This window comes from Pagrus pagrus, assembly GCF_965226575.1.
Source record: "Pagrus pagrus genome assembly, chromosome: 15".
Lineage (NCBI taxonomy): Eukaryota > Metazoa > Chordata > Actinopteri > Spariformes > Sparidae > Pagrus > Pagrus pagrus.
Window position 1 is genome coordinate 20,523,315 of NC_140199.1, and position 20,805 is coordinate 20,544,119.

The window sequence follows — 20,805 nt, forward strand, 5'->3', positions numbered from 1 at the left end:
GCAGCCGATCAGAGCCACACATACCGAGGGAAGGAGAATGAGATCAGTCATGGAGGAGTTCTCAATTCAGGGATTATTATGAGATCCAGCTGAATGATTAAATACTTAAGTAGTACTTTGTTTTTATGGCATATTTATGGCGCGTCCCTAAGGAGGCTCATACTTTATACTATACAGGAAATTACCTATGTATATACACACACACACCAACATACATACTATATGCCCTGTGTAAAGAGGACATGCTTTAACTCAGCACTCATTGGATTCTTTTGTCAAATTATTTGCGTTGTTTAGTTTTTTCCCCTGAAAATTTTAAAGATGCACTTTGTACTTTTGGAAAAGAAACTCAGAAAGTTCATATTTACGATATTAATAAGGTAAAACAAATGCAAAAATATTTACGGTATTCGATCAATGTCCATAACTGACAAAACAAGCCATCTTCACCGGGGAACGAGGTCCCCAGAACACTGTTGGAAGCTACAAAGGTGGCTTCTTAGAAGAGTCCTGCAGATATAAACTTTGTAAAACAGCATTAAAAGTTTATTTATTCATTTAAGTCTGTAATCACATTATTATTATTTCTTTTAAAAGCGCACCCTTTCAGAACACACATTTGTTTTTTACAGTGAACACGACATTTGAGTGGTAGTTAAACACATAATTGCCGTGCTTCCTTCCACTGACTGTTTTAAGGTCGGAACAATTAACAGACAGGCTAAAAACTCAGGATGGACTGATAACTTGAAGGTTGCTATAGCGACCCTCGGGCCAGCATCCAAAAGCCAGACATGTGCGCTTTAGTTGAGTTATTCTGAAGAAAAGGGGACAGTCTACAGAGAAAGTGTTCCTAAAATAACAGGACATGCCGTAACAGCAAAAGCAGTCGTGACATATATAAAGTACATACAGAATGACACTGCAGACAAGCAGAATATATAGATAGCTGCAGCAAACAGAGAGTTTAGTGTATTAGTCATCCATTGTTTTGATTGGTTACTGAGAGATTTATGTGTTTACTTGTCTGATATGAATTATATTCCGCTCACTTCATACTGACAGACCCGGCTGACTGGCTAAAGGCACTTTTACACAGCAGACTAGTGCAATCTCCTTTTAACATGATTAGCATTGGTCCCTCTGTAGGCTACAAGTAGTGGTGGTGGAGCAAAGTTATGGGCGACTATACCAAGCACAAGTTTGCATATTTTGTTAAGTCATCCGAACCGCTAAATGTCTCTATTTGCTTTGAATATTTGTATGCGTGTGTGTGTGTTTTAAATGCTTGTTTGAACAGTAATTACAGTGGTTTCAGTTCACTACGGTTGGCCTGTGGCCAGCTTGTTAAAGGATAAGTTCATGCAAAATTTAAAAGTCATTCAATATCCATTCACCCCCCATGCGGATGCAAAGTCAGCGCAAAATGTCTGGAACTTCACAGTGAAACAGCGTTGCAGGATTTTCCCTAAACAACTGAAAAGGATGGGGAAACAGCAACAAAAAACATCTCAAAATGTACTCATCTGGCATAATCCAGGTCTCTGGAAGCCTCTAGATCCCAAAGTGATTTGAACAGACAGATTTACAACCAGTTGAGCTCGTGCAATAACGCTTTAAGCATAGGGTAGTGAAGATTTCAGCTTAATAAAGGGTAGAACATCTTTTCAAATCAAGTTGGGATCTTGGGGCTTGGATTGCGCTTTTTTTTTACGTTTATCTACTTCAGTTGTTTAGGAAAATGCTTCAACAGCCCCAGACATGTTTGGTGAGCTTTTGGGTGAATCCTTTAAACAGTAACTCTTATGAGTGCAAATCAAAGAATGAATAAACACCTCGCCAGCCTCTCTAGACATGTGGTTTCTAATGAATAAAAAACTTGCGAGATTGAACTTGACCCTTTTACAGTTTTTCTTAGAACAGGTGACTTGAGGGAGCAGTCAGAGTCGGTCGACCCAATGATTTAATTCATTCACACAAACTGTAACTGTTGATGTGGTGGTCACTGGAGCTGACTGTTGTAGACACATTTCTCTTTCAGCCATTGTGAGTGCGTATGAGTAAAGTGAGCACTAGTTCAGCACATCACACAGGATGTCCTTGAAGAAGGCACTTAAAGCTTGAAGAATGAAATAGCTGCTCAGTGGCAGGAAACAATGAGGTGGAGGAACGGGTCCTCGCGTGTCACTATCATTAAATGTGTTTGCACCGTGAAAAGGTCATCTTACCGTGCATGTTTGGACATATTTTCAAATGACGCGCTATAAATGTGAAGAGCACACTTTGCCATAGTTTTTATGTTGATGCTTGTGGATTTTACCTTGTTTCAGTTACTCATAGGCTCTGATGCTGCTTGTGCTTCACATAGAATAACACAAGGAGCAGACTGCTGTTGTCTGCCTGTACTGAGCTCTGAGGTGGGCGTGTCTTGGGCATTTCCTTTTCTCCATCCGGTGAATGTTGTGATGAGGTCCACATTGCATTCTATTGCATTTCATTCCAGTTGCCAGAACCGGTTTAACAAACAGCTGCACACATGATTAAATATCGTGCCTCATTTGTATGTAAGCTAAATAATGGGACACCGTGAGCTGCTTGGTTGTAATATACTGAATTAGGTAAGATGAAAGATGACACCTATACGTTCACAGACTGTATTAAGCCATCTGATGCAAATTTTGTGTGCACTCTATACGTTTTATCCATATGCAACTAAGCATGCCTGATGCATGTTTCATCCCCACAAGGCTGGCCCCATGCACCCGAATTTGTGGACTCACGTCTGGTGCAATTGTGGTGCAATCAGTCTTTTCGCTTCAGTGCTGAAAAGCTGTCTTGTGTGTTCCATGTGACCAGTCGGCTCACACATTTCTTAAAAGCAGGCACAGTGAGAGGATTGCATTGTTCACAGGTACATTTCATGAAAAAAATATATTTAAAAAAAAGCAGAAAAAAACTAGTTTATTTTCCATTTTTGGATATTTCCCTTTCCCAGCTTCCTCTATGCTAGCAGAGTTAAGATAACATGCAGGAATGTTTAATTTAAAACACATATTCTATATGAATTTTAATGGGGCTCAGTGGTGTTGGGAACAGATATTATAACAGATATTATTTCTGGTTGTACAAAAAGTCTACTTACTGCGGGATGTATTCAAGTCTCAACAGTGCACCGTCCTTTTGTCTTCAAGTAGTTGCATTATAGGTAGTAGGTGCATTATAGAGTGTATAAACGGTCATCAATCACTGATTATGCTATCATTAATCATTAAAAACCTTAATTTTTTTGCACCTAAACTCGAATGGGCTGCATCGCAAATTTGGTTAATTTCAGTAGAGTTACTTTGGGTGGCCCAGTGGAATTGAAATTTAGGATTTGTTTTCCCTGCAAGAGGGTTTCAGGCTCACAGTAAACATAGATAAAGACACTTTAAATAATTGAGAAAACGTGTACAGTTTAAAAGTGTATTGTTGATTATCTACAACTTTCAACCGATCGGTATTATTTAAACTTTTTGCAGAGGAAAACCTAGAAGTCAAAACTGCAAATAAACAGTGTATTTGGGAGGGTTGGATACTGCAGGGTTTAAAAAAATATATTTTTCAAACTTTTGAGGTTACAGTGTTGCTTGTGTCATGACGGTGACAGATTGAGGAGAACAAAGAGATAGTGCATTCAAGATTAATAGAGGTCTGAGCTTCCTGGGTTCACACCGGGACAAGATAAGGCAGCCTTGTGTTCATACATTAGTAATCTCTCACTTTCCAAAGTAAGCCAAGTCAAAAGTTTAAAAATCACAGAACATTATAATCAATCCATTGTCTTGACTTATTTATGCATTAACAAAAATCAGTTCAGGGCTAACTGGTACAGAACCAGCTGTCATCTTTTTTCTTCGTCCTCCTCTGGTGCTTCTTGTTTCTCTTCTCTAATGTAACTGATTTTCAGAAACACACAGCATTCAGACATCACACTGACAAATACATCTCAGACACGAACAAGGGCAACTTCATAATAGCTGCGACCAGGTTTCTGCAAACATGCACCTGACCTCTATGGCAAATTTCAGCTTCATACTAAAAAGTTGCAGTTGCTATACGGTGCACACAGCTTTGCGGACCAATGACTGGATAGATTTTCATGGGGGAGTTATGAAAGGGTGCAGTGCAGAATTACAGGGGATGGGTCAATTCACAGCAATGAAAAGGGAAGTCTAATGATGCCTACCAAAAGCAACAACAACAATCCGCCCATGAGTTATGAAAGGAGATGTAGCTAAACGGTATGTGTGCATGAGTATTTGTGTGTCCTTGCACAAAGTTTGGTCATGCCTTTGCGTTACTGCCGCTCCTACACTCCCTTTATACCACTTGACATGAACAGTTGATCAGCTGTCTCATGACTGACCTTTCCACAAAGTCTTATGCATGTCTGTGAATCCATCTGGAAGTTATGCACCTTTCTTGTGATAGGCCACTCCCAATGCCACGCCCCTCTACACACACCTTCACACACAGAGACATGACCTCTGTGCCAAATTTCAGCTTCCTAGGGCAATAACCTGGCTACCAAAGCATGAAATATCTGTGGACTGACCAACTGACAGACCTACGAGCCAACAGAGCGAGCTGTAGACAGACGGTGCTGAAATTATATAAAAAAAAATCTTTTTAAGCTGCCACTAACATCTGATCCGCCTCTTCAATTTCCTAAATTATCAAGCACAAGATAAATCAGTGGTTAAAAATACATGTTTTAAAACATACTACAAGGATCATTTAATCAGTTTTTTAAACAGTCTCAAATTATTATGATGCCTCTAAATGACCTACAAAAGACCATCAATGAGAAGACTGGCTATTTCTATGTTGTTTTTTGTAGTTAATAATGACTTCTCCTGGTAGGATAAATCATAAAATTATAACTAGTTTTTATGGTGGATGAAGGAAGGCTGAGGATGAACTCAGGGGTCTCACTGCCTGAGGAAAGAAGCAGCTCTGTTTCACCATCGTCATATTATAGTTATTAATCTTACGTAGCCACTAAAGGACACATTACCTCATCGCAGGTTCAATTCCCCAGTGTGGTTGTACACAGCAGCTTCCAGGTGTGACTGCGTAAATGTCAACAGGGCGTTCCTGAAAAACAGAGCTCTCAGTGAAAGTGCCCTGAATAAATAAAGGTTCAAAAATAAAAAATAAAAGAATGGGGAAAACATGAAAGTTCGTTGTAGCAGCTTTATTTCCTTTGTAGCGTTTTTGTGCACTCCCACAGAAACACAGATACAATTGTCTCCAAATCTCAGATTCCTCATCCCTGAAGTAAGCTAATTATTTTTAACCCAATACGCTCAGCCACAATAGGCCAAACAGTTTTAAGATGCTGCATATGTCTGACCAGATCAGCTATGACTTCTTTGACCTTTTGTGGTTTGCAAAACAAAACACTGTGCTCCACTTCCTGCCTTTTTGCAGTGCGGGCTGAGCACATCCTGGTCCAGTCTCTCTACTGAATGTACGGAGATGAAATTGATATTGATCTTTTCATCTAATTCCAGGTGAGAAATAAAATATATTTCACCAAGTGCTGAAGTGGACTATTATTTAACAAAAATAGAGCAGAAGGAGGTCGGCTTTTTTGTGGTGAATACATTCTTCACAGGTATACTATGACAGAAACATTATGGACTCTTGGGAGACCAGATACCCTTTGACCACAAAGAATGTATAAAACTAAGTGGTTTCTTACAGTTTAAGGTCTAATTCACTTGACCTTTTTGGCCCGTTTCAAGTGATTACATCAGACTGATAAGAATATGGCTGTGGACCAAACAACCGCATGACTTTCAACTCTGCTGCAGTGAGAATGCATCATGGGCCAACCACAGGAAAGCGTGGTGGTATGGGGCATTTGCATTAATTCAAGAACTGAAAAAGAAAAACAAATCATCTCTCAGATTTGGTCTAATCAGATCTCTAAGATTTGGTAACTGTGGAAACACATGAGCACGTAAGTTTCACTCGGGAAGTCAAAGTATTGTGTATGTTTGTGTGTGTGTGAATGAATTTGTAAGCTCCTCATAAAACTTAAGTATTTTTCGACATCTACCATATTATTGGGGTACAACATACCTCTTTCCTGTCCTCTGCTTCTAACCATCTATCATTATTTCTGACAGAAGCAGTCTAATTGCAGTCCTGACCAAAGCTACTGACTTTTACAAATGTTTGCACTGTATTAGATTTTAGGCCTCTGACTCAACATGTTAATGTAAAATCAGGATTCCATTGCCGGCAGCCTTGTCAGTGGCCCTACGCTTCAGGGTTTGCCTCTGTAGGTACCACTTAAGAGTCAGTTCTTGAAGCGCCCCTGCAGTGCAGTAGTATAAAGAGAGAGAAACAGAGAGTCAAGAGAAATGTGTTTTTGAATTATGTAACGCAAGTTAACACATGTAGGTTATTTAATATTACTTTAGTGTACAAGACTGAGCACAGTTTTTTAATCCAAAGTATGATCTTTTCCTAAACCTAACCAAGCCAGGACCTTTTTACAATGTTAATAACAGTCCAAAAGTCATAATATGCCACAATGTGTGAGCTGTTTGTCAGCAAGCTTTATTTAAAGGTCTAACTGGACATTACATATTATGTGTTATTATGTGTTATGTGTTATTGTTATCTTTAAGTAAGTTAGTATTGCTACGCTCACTCTCACACCAGCACATAGGCAGTTGTAGCAGATTGGCCACTTGAAATTGTTTTAAAGCACTGGGCCAATGTTAGCAGACAGAGACACAAGCAGCTTCTCATTTCTAGTCAACGATCATTGATTCAGATTCAGATTTGATTAGCTGTAGCTAGCTAGCTAACTAAGCTAATGTTAGATTACATGAGAACATGAGAAATGTATACTAACAGTCTTAAATAGTCCCGTGGCAAGGCGCCTTGGTAGCTCACCTGGTAGAGTGTGGGCGCAATGTACAAAAGGCTGAGTCCTTAGAAGCGACCTGCAGCCTTTTGCTGCATATCATCCCCCCGCCTTCGTAATCTCCAGCTGTCACTATCATAACAAAATCACAAAATAATTTAAAAATAATTACAAATTATACGTGTTAGTATGCTTTAACACTGATATTGTTCAAAACAGCGTGTGTCAATTTGTACTTGACAAGGTGTTTAGGATAAGGGCTGAGCCTGGCAAATGTAACACTATCTCGTTTAACACTTTTGTCTCGGGATTGAAATCCAGTGCAAAGCAGGGCGGGGCTGCTAATGTTACCCTTGACTGTCAATTGTCGGTTTCATGTTAAATAGAGTCAAGCTGAATTAACAGTTCTGTGCGTGTTGACAGGCACCTGATTCTGAGCGAAAGGTGTTTATTTGGCTGTCAAGATAAGAGCGTACATCTTGAGGAAAGTGCACAGAGCATTAGGGGAATGAAAGAAGAAAACAGATGTGAGCGGTCCTTGATATTATTGAACTGTTTCTTAGACTGGGCAGTGGATCTCCTGCAGGACTGGAGGAAAATGGTAAGCAATATTCTCCCAAGGTAATTTATCTTCTCCCAGACTAATTTAAGAAACTGTGTGTTTACTCATGGCAATTCTGAACCGAGTGTATGAGGACATTACTTTACTCTAAGGTGACGGTCTTCTGGCAGATGAAGTACTCCTTCATGAAACTCTCAGTCGCCACCACAGTGTACTCCACTAATAAACAAACATATCAATCATAATTTTCACAAATTGATTTTTTTTTTTGTTTATATTTTACTGCATGCACACTTATTTTGTGTGTGGGGGCTTCAGTGTTTAATCGGACTTTGGAATTGACACCTTCACATGAAGTGCTTTCACAGTGGAATATGGATTATAAATTGATTAATTGTATTCATTTTTTTTGGAGGTGGTGGCAGAAGGGTGTGGTTGCAGAAGCGGCTCTAGGTGGAGAGCCAAGGTAGCTCAGCCAGTCAGCATGCACAGCTGTATGTTACACAAGCTGATTAGCAGCCTACTTGGCTAGAAACCGTGTGCTTGCGCTCTTATATTTGCACAGAAGCTAGAAACAAAGACACACATGTAACCAGGTTAAAAATATAGAGGAATAAATAATGGGTTAAGAAAAGCACTCATTTATTATTTATTTATATTGGTTTATATTTTTTTTTATCCGGTAATAAATATATATTTTTGTGGTGAAGAATGTAAAAAATTATATTTCAAAGTGAAAATATATATTTTTTGTTGAGTTTATTTAACGTGGGGAAACTCCAATCAGTGATCGAGGTTACAGGTCGACGGGATCCGGAAAAGGGCGGAGCCCGAGGAGAAGGAGAAAGGAGGAGCTCTGCAGTAACGCTTTCACCGCTACTGCAGAGCCAAAGACTTTAAGAACTAACGACGCTGTTTGACGAACGTAAGTCGAGACCAACGGACAGTGAGTCTCAGAGTGACTGTCTAGTCAACACAGCACCGTGTTTTGAGTTGTATGAGGACTATTCTGGAAAAAGAGTGTCCGCCGAAGAAACGCAGCTAAAGCTAAAGTAGCTCACGCTAGCACACCTGACGGACTTCAGCACCGAGCAGCTCGCTCAGCCACTCGCTTGGGTGAAGCCTGTTAATCTGCTGTGTATCCAACCTGCACGAGGAGACCCGTGGTGAGTGTCTGGCACGGACGCTGACGGGAGAACGGGAGGAATCGTCAACGACCGACGCCGCAGCAACACGCTGTATCGGGGAAGAGACGATTACGACGCCATTACTGCCGTGAGTTTGTTTTCTTTGGCGCCGAGGCGCGCAGCAGCCATTGTGGTTTTTTTTGGCTCCAACGCACACAACAAGCATCGACCCAGGCCTGCATCACTCCACTGACACATTGGGTACCCATTACATTACAGTACATTCCATTACTTTTTATTTTCACTTATTGAATAGAAAGTGCCGGCTTTAGAAGGTAATATTTTATTTGTTGTGTTTTGAAACTGAACTGTGTTGAGTGTGCACAGAGTGCAAAAAGTACAGTAAGCAATTGAACTGACTGAGATACTGTTTATTGGGGTTTATTGATCCATTGACAGAGTTAAAAGGATAAAATAAGACAAAGATTTGGCATTGAATAATTTTGTTTTTTTTATTTTTCATTATTAAAATATTTGTGTGTAAAAGTAAAAGTAAATTGCTAAAGCTTACCTGTTGATATTCTTTTTTTTCTTCATCTGTTATCTTATGAGTATTTTTGGTTGATTCAAGAGTGCTTTTTAGGGAAGCTTAAAAAAACTTAAAGGGTAACTAAAGGTAAGAAATATCATTTCATTTTCAGTTCATTTATTTACAAGAGTGATAAATACAAGCTAAAAACCGTAGTAACAACACATTTTGGGTTAAATAAAAGTAGTTGTAACAAGGGGATAAATAGACAAGTTCATAAATACGTTATTACAGCATACTTACCTGTTAGTATTAATTAACCTAAAAAGAGAGCGATTTCTTAAATGTAAAGAACTTGGGGAGCGCACCTCAGTAAAATAGACCTGACGTCTAGAGGGCGCTACACACATACAACTGACAATGAATAGAATAATCTGCTCTGTCTTGAGCAGAGGTGTTTGTAGTGCCAGGTGATTATAAGATGAACTTCATTAGGTGTACTCAGATGATGTGGCAAACAAAATCTGTGATGTAGATTTTCAAAAAATGTTGACGCTGTTATGTAGTGTTGAGGCTGTGACAGCACCTACTCCCCAGAGTAAAACAAAGAAGTCTCTTCGGAATATAAGCAAATACATAATTGCTTTTAAGGTGACCATAATCTTGTGCTGGCACTGTTGTGTCATGGCTTCTCTCTCCAAACAACAGTGCTTCTGTTTAAACTTTGAATTCCTCTCTGCAAGCCCACACGCGATTTCAATTACCCTGGCTGGTTAGACTTCTAGTCAGCAGGTGGCATTTATTTATTCAGGCATTTAACCTGAAACCCATTCAAAAAAAGCCATTGACTTTGAGATGAGGGAACTGGAAGAGCCAAAATTCTGACTGATTTACGCGTTTTAGACTCTATACCATTATATTCACAAAAATACTAGCAAAGTAGCTCCAGCTAAGAGTGAGCAGAGGCTCCTAAACATAAGACCTACACCCAGCCAACCATCCATCCATCCATCTATCCATCAATCCATCTATTTGCAGCAACTCGGTGAAGAGAACAACTTTTAGTTTCACTTGAGAACTTTTCGAGATAGCTTACGAGATAAGATCCTTTGTGAATACAGCTCCTGAGCTTTACCTACAATGACAAGTTCAAATGTTTGGTGTGTAAATAGCCCATGTAAAAGGTCAAAGTTGACTCGTCCTAAATAACCAAGAGAGTGAGGCTTGACTCAGTGGCTTATATTTATGGGCCCTCTATTGTCTAAATGCCACATGTGCGTCACATACAACAACATTACTTTCATAGACTGATTAAAATATTCAGAGCGAAGCCACAAGTGTGATTTCAACAACGACGTCAATAATCCTGTTTGTTTTCTGAACAACATACTTGAATAAAAAAATATTACACATTAAAAAAAGAAAAGGCGATGAATCACAGGCTCATTTCCTAACAGTGGGAACACAATGGGCACATTACTAAAATAGGCCTGAAATGTCTTTTTATCCACCGTGTATGAGTCCCACTTCTCTCTAAAGTAGCTCGATTTTTTTCATGAGACTCTCACCACTCACCAGCTGGGACCATTTCTCTCTCCCTATTGAGAGCATCTGTATCTCCTAGATTAGAGCTGATTGAATTTAGAAATCTGTATCATTACAGTTATTAGATTAGAGGGGAGAGGGAAAAAGGACATTGCAACTCTGAATTTCATTTCAGAGGAATTAATGAAACGTAGGAGTGTGGACCACAAAGAGCTGGTCACATGTCCGGCTTGAATGAGCTTACTGATTGTATTGACTCTTACATAATGACCCTACTGAAGATGCATGAGAGAAGCATTAACATGCCAAAAATCTGATTAAAACCTAGATTTCAAAGCCTGGCCAAACAGCCTGGAACAAATTGCTTCACTCCTTATTGACATGAGATCCAGGGATTATTGAATCAATTGATTTTCAGGCCTTACTATTTTTTCAACAGTATTTGCATTTATTTGTTCTGTGCAACACTTTTCAGCACATTTCCATCATGGTCGCTCTAAGTTTATAGTGTGTTCAGCATTTGATACTGTTTGCAGACTGTTTGTAGACACTATAGGAGTGACGCTTGGGTTTGTCATTTTAGCTACAGTGCCTTGATTTATATATTGGTTACTGTCATGGTTTATTTTTTCAGGTTTCGATGTTTCCGCTTTAATTTGTAGAATGCATCCTCATGTGTCTTGTTGTGACTTTTCTCTCCTCTTTTGCCAAAGAGGTTAAGACTATGAACCATTTAATGCTTCTCAATAAGACGCATATGTGGTTTATCCTTAGAAAAGATTTTTTTTTTCTTTTCACCAGGAAACTCTTCAGAATTGTCTATTCTTATCTCTGGTCAGCTGGAAAGTACTTTATACTGACATGGAATTGAAGTGCCACACATTTTTTGTCTTTATAATAAACAAGAATCAAAACAGTGGTTGCTAGTCCACATATGCTATGATCTGCAAGCTTCAGGCAGCATAATCATGGTTTTTGTCTTAGAGCAGTTAGAGTGTGAGTGTATTGTCTTTTCAGACCTTAAAGTATTTTGCAAAGATTTTCATTCTAAAGATCATAGCAAAAAAAAACAATATAGTCCTTGATTAGAAGCTAAGGATCACAGTTTCATCACTCATGTATTAAAACCATGTGTACGTAGGACTTAAAATCTCTTGATTTTCATGACTCCTAGTAGAAGAATCAGAAACGTCAATAGCTGCTAATTTCTTACCCCATCTGGTGTGGTCACCAAAAAGTGGTAAAGTATAATTGATCTGTAAAATATTAGGTGCACCATTAGGTGGCAAACTACATGTTAGGGGCCCTTAAGAAAGTTGGGAAAGGGGGCCCCTGAGGGCCATTCATATTGGCAAATTTGCAAAGTTGCATATGCATAATATCCTTCTCAGTCTAGTGATCAGTGATGTGTGCACAATATGTCTCTATATGATATTTAACATTAGATATTATTTACTTACAGTAAATAAATAATAAAAATAAAAAAAAGCATAGCCAGCCAGCCACCGTCAATGTGGGTGTGCCCCTGCACTGCTCCCTGTGTTTTATGTGTTGATGATCTCTGGCCTTATAATGTACGTAACTTACAATGTGACAACGTTTAAGTTGCATAGTTATCAATTCATGTTTCAATTGGTCTGTTTTTACTGTTATTTATAATTGAAAATTCTACTAATTGGTAATAAAAAACAAAAAGGTTTAGATTATAAACGTTTTTCATTAGCGTCAGATTATTTATGACATAATGGTGAGGAACGCTGTTTGGAGGGAGTTTTTGCCCTCGTCCCAACAGACTCTAGAATCACAACCGGCTGTACTAACTAGGGGACATAGTGTCTGTATGGGCAGGACTAGTTGTTGAACTGAGGTGGTGAGCTAGCTGCCAACTCACCGTTTTCTGTGTGAGGTTTATTCCTACCTGATTTTTGTTTACATTGCAAACAACTTTGTTCAATAAAAAATAATTAAAGATGGAAAATAAAGCTCGCTAACAGGACATAAAGGTCACACAGTTTATTTAGAAGGCACAACTGTACCATCGACTAGTGTCTCATTACTCGTCTGTAAACCAGTTCCAAGGTTAAAAAAGCAAATGGCTCAACGCAGCTGATAAGCAATAATACCCTCTTGATTTTGGACTCTTGCTCTCTGAACCCTCAAAGTTAATTCATGGTCAATAAGAATGTGAAAACCAACCATAACTTAAGGCTGGAATATTTGGTCCCATTATCTGTGTATTCTTCTTTGAATAAAAGTCATACTTCACTGAAGGACATTCAGATGTGACAGATGAAATTAATGCTGTGTACTGGTGTCAAGGTGTCGAGTGTCTCTCCCTGACAATGTGTGCTACGAAATCCAGTTTTAAGTGCGTTCACATGTGTCTGAGTACACTGTAGCTCATGACTCCTGTAGCACATTCTTGTTCCATTCGGGGCTTTGTCTGGGGTGCACCATTCCCCTCGACCCTGCTTTCTTCCCATATTGTATCCAGCACACAGCATTATCCTCGTATCCTTGTTTTTAAATCTTCACGCTGGGCCACTGGGTTTCGCAGGTCATCCACAATATGGGAGATTCTCCTTGAAAGATTGTGTCAGTAGATCACACGAGATCATCTCAGGCAGAACAATGTTTGTGCTTTCATGTGAGATGAAAGATTGATTTTCCTCTCCCATGTCTTCATCCACTCTTATCTCCACTATTCATGAGATACTCACCCGGTGTTGCCTTGGAGACTCTCATAACTATGTGTAAATAAACATGGAAGTCGCTGTTTAGCAGAAATATCTGTTTGTGTGTGCAAGTGTGTGTGTGTAATTCTGATGAATAATGGATTTGAACAAGAATCCACAAAGGTATCAAGGCAAACGTTGACCTTGGTCACACAGGAAATGGGCATTAATCCTCACTGAAGCATGCAGCATCATTCTTTATTTTCCGTATATGCTCCGTCAGGTGCAGCCATTACAGGATTAATTGCACAAGTGTAGGTGGAAGTCTTATAGTCAAGTCCTTTACAAATCACACAACTAATGTTTTACTCAGTCTAAAACTAAACTGTCTTGTTTTTCATGCAAAATACATCATTACTGCTTTTCGTTCACCCGCTGTCATATAATGTTTCTGTGACCTTTGCGAAGTCTGATCAAAATCCCTCCGCACAGAGATCAGCATCTCTACGGACACGATTCAATCTAAATCTATTTCAGACTTTACTGAACTGTGAGTCTTCTACAACAGCTAAACTCTGCAAAGTTCATGAGATCCGTGTGCGCTGGAAAGGGAGATACAAAAAGAGCAGTCATATCATCGGCCACTATCTGTAAAGCATATGATAATGAGGAATAATATTCATTGGAGTGCAAGCTGGTGTGAAATGGCCTGATAAAATGAGAATGTTGACACACCTGCTGATCACAAATAGTAATCCAGGCATTTTATGGTAACTTCTTTGCCTTATCATTCGGGATTGTCAGTGCTATTGCCATAGAAAAGGCTTTTGACTGACTGCAGACTCAACACCCCCAAAATTGCGAAAAGGCGAGAGAAAGAGAGACATACACACAACACACACACAGAAAATATAAATAACTTTCATGGCACAATAGGAAGTGATTTCAAAATAAAATTCAATTTTGGTATATGTTCACTGGAGTTTAACTCCTCTGATTTTACACAAGACAGACTCCAGTGAAAATGCATCTGCATGAATTTCTTTTTAAAACATATGTACTTAATGTTTGTTAGCCACAACAAGCATTTTAATTACAAACGATTATGTTGATGATAATGTTTTTTGGCTGCAAGAGGTTGTGCTGCTCATTCACATGTCTGTATATGTGGGGGAGAGAAAACACCCCCCTACAGCCACCATCACTCACACTTTGTGGCTGCACCTGATTGGACGAACGCCAACTGTGGGCTCTCTGCTCCAAGGATGGTGGCTTGTTTGGAAACTTTTGCTTCAGTATGAATAAAGTTCAGTGTGTTTCTGAAAACATTTCAGGCAAATGAGCCATTTAGCAGCTGAATCTGTCTTCATTTTAACTTGACCGCGTTTAGTATATAGTTTTTCCAGAGTTTTGGGAGGGTGGTGAGTCGCATTGGACACACCTGATTTGCATAAGGTAGCTTTGACCTCAACTTTGTGCGAATGAGGAGCGGTTCATTCAATAAACATACACAAGTTATTAAAACAAAACATGCAAAATAGTCACTGTATGGTGTCTGAGTTATAACAGAATGCCTATTTTTCTGCTTTGTATTCAACATGTGCAGTGGGATGTGTATACGTGCCACCTCCTGCATCCACTTATTTGAATTTTTTGTACGGTAATTGCCATCCGTGACACCAACAATGGAGAATCAGATATAAGAAAATCACTTCGAATTGTGAGCATGTTGAAAAGCTACTGCTACAAAATGCCAATAACATCGGTGAATAATATTGTATTTCTAAAGTGAAATAACAGACATAGATACACCGTACTCCAGGGCAGCTCATAGCGAGGTCACTTTACATCTTCAAAATCATTTTTTAGATGATTCAGACATCAGGTGTTGCTGGCGTGCTGAGTTGTTCGTATGGCCGAGTCATGTTACAGGTATGAGTACTCTGGCAATATAATAACTTCAACCTTGGGCAAAATAGGAGCGGACACGACAAAATATTTGAAAATTTGCGCGGTATTAATGTAACTTCATTGCGTAACCATAAGATCATGTGGCTCTTAATGTTTTCAGCATACATACATCATCAGCACTTCCCATTTCCATGAACGTATTTTTGTCACCTCCTTCACCTGCCTCGCTCTGCTGTTCTCTTCATACCTCAGAGTGAAGAGGTTTTCAATGCATTATTGATAGAAATTTGAAAATAACGAGACTAAAAATATCACAAGCTAAAATTTCTCAGAACAATGTGTTAAAAGCAGCCTGCTGTCATTGTGATTCAAAGATGGCTTTGCGGCGTTGTGACTGGAGTGCAGCAGTAATACAGGGACGATCACGCACATACACCCAATAAGTGAATAATGGCCATGAAGCTCCATTGTTCCCGTGCTGAAAGATTTCTTGTCTCTCACTTCATTAACCAGTTAGATCAAGTGTGGTTTTCAACATAGAGCTGCTTTGACGTGCACGGTGCTGGAGCAGTGCCCGCTGACTTAATGCATACGTCACTGGTTGATAATTAATAGATGAATCTGTGAATATATTAAATGAATTTATGGTATTAATCCAGTTTTCTATATGATTTATTTCCTTAGTGTATTCACAACTGATGTGTTCTGAAAGCTATAAAGTAATTTCCACTATCGAAGGACGCAGATGAGCCAACATTCTCTCAAGATCACTGGTAGGTAAACCCAACCATCACAACATGGTGATATAATCAATGTTGGGCAATTGATATTATTAGTATCATTATTATTAGTATATTTGACTCCATATCATCTTGAATTTGGGGTATCTTTATCTAGTGACATGGTATTAGGGGTGCACCGATCCGATATTAAGATCGGATATCGGCCCCGATATTGACAAAATAGCTGGATCGGGGATCGGTAAAAATTAACAGATCCCCGGGCCGATCCTATCATGGTTCTGTCTGTTTGGTTTGTTTCCTGTTTTACTTTGAAATTGTACCCTTGTGTGTCACGTCCTGCTTTTCACTTCCTCCTGTGTTTTTCCGTTAATCCCCTCACCTGTCCGTGTCCGTCCTCACTCCACCTGTACCTCATCCCGTCATTAGTGTCTGTGTATATAGCCTTTGTTCTCCCTCATGTCTTTGTCTGATCGTTTCGTTTCCCCCGCGTCTTGGTCCGTGGTCCATGTTGTACTCCGTTTTTCCTTTGATGTCCCGTTCCCGACCGTCTTCGTGTAAGCTCGTAGCCTGTGTCCGGCATTGTCCGTCTTGGTTTGTCTTCCTCTGTGTTCGTCCGTGTTTCTCTGTGATGTCCTGTGTTCCCCACCAGCTTCCTCCCCAGTGTCTCCTCCTGTGACTCCTCGTGTCTCCCGTTTTGTATGTTTGTAGTTTTGGTTTCTCTTTTGATTTGTACTTTGCTTTTGGTTTGTAGCCTACTTCGTGTTAGCCTTTAGTTGTTACTTTGTGTTTGTCTTCGTGTCCCTTTTTTAGTTTGTCTGTATTTTCCTCCTTACCAGTTGTATTCAGCTTCGATTATTAAAGCTCGCCCTTTGTTTCCCATTATATTGCCTCCTGTGTGTTTGCCTGTGAGTCTGCATTTGGGTCCTCCATTGAATATCCCTTAAAACCATAACAGATCCAGTTTTTTTTTCTTTTCCTCCATCACAGCACATCCTACATTTTATTTATTTTAATTCAAGCAGTTTGATTATTGTGTTATAGATTTGAATGCACAGCTGTTTTTTTAATAACAAATGAATAAGAAGTCAAATATTTGTTTACATGTTTACAATGTTTGATTATTTTGTATTAGTTAGGAAAATCTGGTGCATTTAGTCTCTTCCACATGGTGGAAGGAAGGTATAAGGTGGAAGGTATACAGTTTATTATTAATTCAACAACGGTATCGGATCGGTATCGGGTATCGACAGATACACAAAGCCCAGGCATCGGTATCGGAATCGGGACTGAAAAAGTCGGATCGGTGCATCCCTACATGGTATACGTCTTTTGCTGGTTTTAAAGGCTGCTTTACAGTTAGGTGATGTCATTTTCTCTTACCAGATTGTGTTACTTTGTTACACACATTACTAATTGTTATCAGTTGTCACCACAATCAAATGTTGGCTGTTAACGTTCCTCTAAACCACTGATGCATTCACTTGTGTACGTCACATACGTCAGCTACCATGTTGACCCTTCTACAATACACTTTATATCACGTCTACATTACATGTTCATGACCTGACTTCAATAGCAGGAGGTGTAGGGGATGGTGGTGCAGTTGGGGGCCAAGGCTGCCAAGCCAGTGACCGCAGTTCAAGACTGCGTTTCAACATTTGCACGTTACAAACATACTGTAACTGGATATTTGCAAAGGAGACCTCGGTACAATTTACAGCCATGTTTGTGGCGACAAAACCAGGTATTTCAAGCCAAAACATGATCTTTTTCTCAACCCTAACCAAGCATGTTTGTGAACCTAAACCTAAAAAGATTATAAGCACAATGTAGTCACAACATACAATTGAAAATTGAACCTGAAGAAGTACAAAGTGCATAAAGAAATGTAAAGTTTCACATATCTGTTGTTTGCAGAAGTCAATAGCCAACATTTATTCTGGAGATTGGGTTGTGATTTTTTCTCAAAATCTCATTGTGTTGATAAAATTTGATAAAATTTGTGAAAGTACCTACAGTCATCCCTACAATACTGGTACTATATCAATATTTTGGTATTTGGTCAAACATATTGCGATAATTGATTTTATTGCCCAGTCATTCAAGTTTTCAAATAATGGAGATATACATTGTACATAGTGATATAGTCTTACACAATATTTATTTTAAGGCCGTATCATCAAGCCCTTGATATGATTAAGGTAATAGATGTATTAACTTCAGTATTGCCTATGTCCCTTAAACTTTTTTCTTTTGTTCTTACAATCATGTAAGAAGGAAAAAACTGACTCATTTAGCCTTTTATCTTTCCACAGACACCACATTTTCAACATGTAGTACAAAGTGAAGCATTCAGTGAGCTGAGCGATGACTTGACCCTGGATATTTTCAGAGGCTAGGACCAATATAACTAAGACTATAAAACTGTCTATGACTCATCAAGAACACACCACATTTGTTCCAGGCTAGAAACAATATGGTGTGCACCACAGTAAGAGACTGACTGTCCTCTCTGCATTAAGAGGTTACTGCAATAATATTTCCAGCAGTAATCACTCATCGCACTTAAGGGTGTGTGTGATAAGGGCAGACACTACAGGGCAGCAGAGTGTTTGTCTCAGCTCAGAATATTGTCACAGACAGAGACAGGAAGCAGGTCATTGCGTACCTGGCAGTGCTCGAATGGAGTAGACTCTAAAAGTGCTTACACGAGTAAAGCTACATAACACTTACCTGTGACGACCTCTATTATGACTTGTTTGGAAGCTTTTCAGAAACCTTGTCTAGTCAGGTTTTGTTGCAATTGTTGCATTTTGTTGCTCTCTCTTTCTGCAAAATAAGACATTTCTATTATAAAATTAATTCCAACGGTAACTTTGGCTTCTTTATAATTATACTTCATATAAGTATGTTACATATACTGCAAGCATTGCTTACATACAGGACCACTTGGACATCTTCATGTTTGTCAAAGTGGGTTCTTTTTTGTTTGTTTGTTTCCAGTCCAGGTTAGTTTAAGTTTCCAAAGTGGGTTTGCTTGTTCAGTTTTGGTTGTTTAAAGGTGTTTAGATTTGATTAGTTTCAGTATTTTCCTTTATTTTAACATTTAACTCACCCTAAAAACAACAATATGTATGTTTCCTTGTACGTGCTATTTATCAATTAAGATTGTTTTGGTGAGACAAGTTTTGGAGATATCAGCTGTAGAGATGTCTGTTTCTCACACACATAATGCAACAAGATGTCACTCGGCATGTGGTGCTCAAAACACCAAAAAAATACACTTGAAAAGCTCAGAGGCATTGTCTCTTTACATAAATCATGATCCACTTACTCAAGATGATCCACAGACCTTGTTGTGAGCAGTTTTCTGGAAGAACTACTCTCTTACTACTGAGCTACACCTGCCCAGTGTATCCCTGTGCAGATGGAAATGTGCATCTTCTCATGGATGAGAGGCTCAGGGTTGTGACAGTGTGTGACAGCTGAGTAACCTGATTATCATTTCTGGAAAAGAGACATTGCTGCTGATCTTCAAATGTATTTTTCCACAAGCAGAGTGTCATCTAGTTCCATTATGTTGGAGAGAAGGCAGATATCTCTATGGGCGATACTGTACCTCTGAGACTTAGCAGCTCACACCAACACTATCTAAATGGATAAATAGCACTCCAGGTAAAAGGTAAACTGTATTTTTGATGTGAAGGCAATTGACTCACAGACATGTAAACATTCCAGTCTTAAACCACTAACTACATTCCCAGTTTTCTGTTTTTAGTTGTAGTCGTGTTTACTTGTTCCAACATGATCTGGACATTGTCTCTGGTGTATAACCATCTATTTCTTTTGATTGTAAAATAAAATAAAAAACATTTAGATGCTAAGACCACATGTGCATTTTTATTTTGCATAGAGGGAGGCAATTTGTGTGTTATGCAGCCAAGTCTAGCATGGCTATGTTCTGCTAATGACAACAAATGTTGATGGTGTGCACCTACACAAAATCATTAAATGTCAAGCAACACCCCAAAAGTCCTCATACATTACCAGTAGCATACGACAGGATATAGATAAACGTTCCAGTATTGCTCACATGAGGTCAGCTGTCTTGTCGCTGCTGTTGTGAGGCAATGGCACCCATGGGCCAGTAGGATTGCTTCTTATCAGCCTAAATTCTTTTCTCTCTCGGATTAATGCGGAAATTACTTTTACATGCCTCAGTAACCCACTGCATTAACAGAAAGACTTAACGTTTGCGTCTGTTGAAGATAGGCCAATAAAACACCAACTAATGATGAAGTATGTCGGAACCACGGCGCTCCGCTAACTATTTATACCTCCGTACCTCAGGAGAGAGGACATACAAAGGGCAACCATTTGGAAACAGTCTAAACAACATGATGGAGATGAGGGAGGGCTCAACTAAAGCATGTAAATGTATTCAGAATCCTTCTTAACTTGCCCTAAAACATATTTAGGGAGCAAGTCAAGTGGCTAAAAACCAGAACTTAAAGTCCTTAAATTGAAATAGCATCATAATTTGCTTCAAAGATTACAGTGAGAAGTAATTTCATAATTCAGAGCTTTCTTACACAGGAAGGAGTCACAATTAAAAGTGTTACACAGCTGCGAGGTGAAGGCTGGCTGCTTCCAAATGTCTGTTCCTGACAGTAAGAAAGATCAGCCCATCCACAACCATCTTACTCCCCTGTCCTTTCTTCAGGGAAGGGAAGAGGGTCGCCCCGTTCTGTGGCTTCGTCAAACTGCCAACCAGAGCCCGGGAAC

General features: G+C 39.2%; 1 long non-coding RNA gene across 1 annotated transcript; it reads left to right on the forward strand.

The window, feature by feature from the left end:
- Nucleotides 1-8,403: 8,403 nt before the first annotated feature.
- LOC311270492 lies at nucleotides 8,404-18,727 on the forward strand. Its single transcript, XR_014624268.1, has 3 exons — nucleotides 8,404-8,765; nucleotides 15,962-16,050; nucleotides 18,336-18,727. It is a non-coding gene; the product is annotated as an uncharacterized lncRNA (long non-coding RNA).
- The last annotated feature ends 2,078 nt before the right edge of the window (nucleotides 18,728-20,805 follow it).